This window comes from Hesperophylax consimilis, chromosome 8, assembly GCF_061612785.1.
Source record: "Hesperophylax consimilis isolate HC1 chromosome 8, BYU_Hcon_1.0, whole genome shotgun sequence".
Classification (NCBI taxonomy): domain Eukaryota; kingdom Metazoa; phylum Arthropoda; class Insecta; order Trichoptera; family Limnephilidae; genus Hesperophylax; species Hesperophylax consimilis.
The window spans coordinates 37,114,001-37,118,404 of NC_142843.1; the positions used below are offsets into that span (position 1 = coordinate 37,114,001).

At 31.4% G+C, this 4,404-nt stretch overlaps 1 long non-coding RNA gene across 1 annotated transcript; it reads right to left on the reverse strand.

Annotated features, from left to right (window-relative positions):
- Positions 1-968: 968 nt before the first annotated feature.
- Positions 969-2,575, reverse strand: LOC149421993 (uncharacterized). The gene is made up of 2 exons (XR_016302522.1): positions 2,469-2,575; positions 969-1,713 (listed from the first exon to the last, which is right to left on the reverse strand). It is a non-coding gene; the product is annotated as an uncharacterized LOC149421993 (long non-coding RNA).
- Between the last annotated feature and the right edge of the window lie 1,829 nt (positions 2,576-4,404).

Consider the following 4,404-nt stretch of genomic DNA (forward strand, 5'->3'; position numbering starts at 1 on the left):
ATTCTCAATTTTAACTTCTCAATACATAATATAGTATGTTATACGCTACTCATTACGCAATTGTATACTTTATATTTGTGCTTTTCATAATTTATTATTTTGAATTTAAATAATAACAGTTACTGCCATCTCTTGGAATTTTTTTTTATAAATTTGAAATTCAATTTGTAACTAAAAGGCTTGCGTCTTGGATAGATTTCTACAATGATCAATATTAATTATTGGCAATAATTTTAAAATACCTTTTCGGGTTTAAATAGGTAAGATGTTACTATTTTACAATTTTTACCTGGTGTTTTATTTTATTATTTTCATACTTATTTAGGAACAAAGGGGAATAATTCGTTCCTTTTATGAAAATTGGCATTACAGTTTGTTTCAACAAACAACAAAAGATAGCTTCAGATGCTCATAACTTTCTGTTTTTATGGAGTTTTCGGCAATAACATTTAATCATGTTTCGAAAACAATAATTTGTTCTTTCCTTTCTTTGTCAAAGTAAACCAATCAACTAGGTAGGGTATATGAAATAAGAGGACTTAAAGAAGAATTAAATTTTATTTGATGAATTTGTGTAATTTCATAATTCATTAATTTAAAATAATATATAGTATACTTGCGGCATGTTCCAGAGCGGAAGGATTCAGTCGAATGATAAATAAATTTAAAAGATAATAACTCACACAATACATGATGTCACCATCATTTTGCACAAGGCCGATTACAGTAGAGGCCTTGGTGGAAATAGAAATATCACGTGATCAAGTCAGTGCCATCGAGCAACGAAAGTAATATTATTTTTTCGAAAGAAGCAAACACATTGTGACTTGACATTTACATACATATATATAAACACATACATAAATTATTAAAAAAAAAAACTGTCTCTTTCTTTTTAATAATTTATGTGTGTGTACTTCTGCATTTAATAGCATTATTTTTTACTTACTTTACTTAACAGTCCTGGTGATGGTACGGAGGTACTGAAACTGGTAGACAATAAAATTTATCAATAAAGTTACCTAAAACCAAGTATTTTCATTTCATTTATTTGTAAGTAATATTCCAGCAGGGGGTGTTTTGACTTTTAATTTATGACATGAGTCATTTTTCGTAAATTTGCCATGAATTATTCTGACGTAAATTTGACCAACATGAAAATTCCTCAAATATGTGACGAAAAAACATTTAGGGCCAGTTGTTTCACAGTACTTGAACAATTTATCAAATTTCATAGTTAATGTTCAAGTTCTGTTATTATTCCATTATGGAATGGGTTAGTTGTTTCACAGAATAATAACAGATCTTGAATAGGACTTTCACAAAACTTTTATATTAACTTTTAAATTTGGTAAATTGTTCAAGTTCTCTGAAACAACTGGCCTTTACAGCTGTCCTTACAGAGTATAGATAAGTTGCTCTCCGTAGGGTGGTAGGTCGAAATGTTCACTGTTTTATATAATTTGAATACATTTTATCACAAAGGGTGGATTCAGATGGGAAGTGAAGTATAGCTAATCTAAAACTTTGGCCTCAGCTCCCCCGCTGCGTCCATCTCGTATCCTTCTGGACACGGCTGGACTGGCGCCTCGATGAAGTTGTGGACTGGGGTCACTTTCTTGACCTGCGTGACCTCCTCCACCACCCCCACCTGCTGCTCCTCAGACTGCTGTGTTTTATTCGTCTTGCTGCCGTTGCTGTCTGCCATGCTTTCTGGAAAATAATTTTATAAGACTTAGCATTATTTTTATTTTTTTAAAGAAAGACAAACATTCTCAGGTCTTGAATAAACCTGCCAATATTTGTAAATCTCCTACTACCATCACAGTAAGCGGAAAATGTTTCTTGTGTCGTGATGAAGGACTTCATTCGTCAGTCGAGGAATTGAACACACTACACCTTGGTAAGACCCAGACGCGATGCCAAAACAGCCACTGACCGGTCAACTAATAATTTATTTATTGATGTTTTTGATCCACAACGACTAGGAGTGTAGTACAATCCCAGTCTGCAATATTACATGAGAAATAGGAACAATGACATATTAAAATAAGCTGAAAAAAAAACAAAAAACATAATAGGTATTATAAAGGTTAGAGTTATTATGAAAAGTAATCACTGAAAAAATTGGCAAACCTTGATCGTGTGAACTGTTTGACGGTTTTCTGTTTTATAGAAATATTTCAAATAATAGCGGAGAATCTATTGTAAACATTTAAATGAAAATAAAAAGCTTTTGGTTCTCTCTTTGCGTTTTACGGTGAAAACGGACTTACGAGTTATTAGAATTAGTATTAGCTGTAAGTTTGATAGGTTTTCTGTTAAGTAGAAAAGAAAAGTTCTGTTCTGTAAAGTATATATCTATATATAAAATCCAATCATTATTATTGATGTAGATAGGAAAGAAACTCATTGTAACAGAATCCCTAAAAAACAAAAAGATATTTTTTAGTAAATAAATACATTACATTTTTAGATGTCCCGTTTCCACACCACTTCTGTACTTTATCAGCACTTTAATCGTGGCTTGGAAATCTTTACTTCGTTTGATCAACCGCACCAAAGTAAAAACCGCAGCTGACCTTTGGAAGTTTCGCAGACAACTAACAGACTCTTCTAAACGTCTACAAATAAAAAAATAAATACTAAGTAGATTTTTATAGCCTGAAATCGTTTCATGGAATGTGTGCACACTAGAAAAAAGTATAGATACTATAATAGATACAATATTAGACGAAGCATTTTCAACGGAGCAAATTAAAACACACATCGAAACAGGCCTCCTCAACATTAAATATTAGAAAAATAATGTGAATACTACAAAAGTCTTATCTGCTCCCAACCGTCTGGCAGTGGGAGTGGAAGGAGATGGAAAGGAGGATGGTGGGAATGTACCTGGCTGTTCAGACCTGGTGAGTAAAAATGCGGAAATGTCTGTGAATTCACCAACTTTGTTGTGTAAAATGACAATTTATGTAATTTCAGGGTTATTGTCAGATATGTTAAAAAGTTATATAAAAAGGCTAATTCAGACATCAATGAATTGAAAACATGGTTTGACAATAACCTACTAACGTTAAACTCTAAAAAAACACACTACGTACCATTTTTCATCAACAAACCAAATACGCCGCATGAAATAAACATTTGAATTCACTCTGCACCAAACACTCAACAACACCACTGTAACTTACTATGTACTAATATTGAAATTAAAACTTCAACCAAATATCTAGGGATCACTATTAACCAATGCCTAAAATGGATACCACATATAACCATTAAATGTATATTTTAAAAGTTTTTTTTTTAATTTATAAAAAATAAAAAGTCCCACAATTACAGAAAAAACGTTTATGTATTGCAGTTATTTGATTTTTGGAAAAATAATCAAATAATCTTAAGACGCAGTTTTATCAGGACATGAGAAATGTAAATAGGTTTCTTTTGAATTATATGTGCGTATTATGAGAGTATAGCGCACGTGCGAGACGGCATAGTTATTTAGATTTATGTAATGGAGTTTGAAACGCTTCAACCCGCTTTATATTTTTCTATTGCAAAATATCTAAAGCTTTCCGTTTTGTTATAAGTTATAATGCTTGTAAGCGTGACAGACATAAAGGTTTTACTTTTCAACACCCGTTCGTTTGACAGATCTAATCTGTTTTAAATTATTCTAATAACTAGATTGACAAGCTCTGGAATTTGGTTCCTTATCTTCAAACACAAAATAAGACATAAATCACCTGTGTAAATATTTGCTTTCAGTTCGTTTTCATATCCTATCGTCGATAGTTGGAAAAGGTATTAGGTATATAGTTTTTTGGGAACTGGGCCTCGATTTTCGACTTAGTCATTTCACTCGAACAAGGAGTGGTTCGACCCACTAGTTGTTCGAGTGGAATAACTTTTGACGTTTGGCGTACGTTCAACGAGACTCAAGAATAAGAATGTCGAATAATGTATGTATTTTCGACGGCGCACAGTGGCCAATTTTGATGATTTGGCGCGACATCGCTCTCGGCGTTCGACCATTTGGCATCATTGATGTTTTTTTTAAGTATTAATAAGAAATACCACTTATTTTTTGTTAATTCTTATTAGTTGAAACGTTGATAATGATTTTAATGCTTTTATAAAAAGTAGCGTGTAACTTGGGCGCTAAGTTTGTATTTTATAGATTATAATTCTTTAAGAAAACAGATAATAAAAATACAGTGAACAATTTTGTACGTTATAATTCTTTAAAAAACCAGATAATAACATTTTTAAATAATTATGTTACAGATTATAATTATTTATAAAACAGATGATAAAAATACAGTGAAAACTAAATAATTTTATGGATTATAATTCTTTGAAAAAACAGATAAATTATATATTGAAAACTAAATATTTATT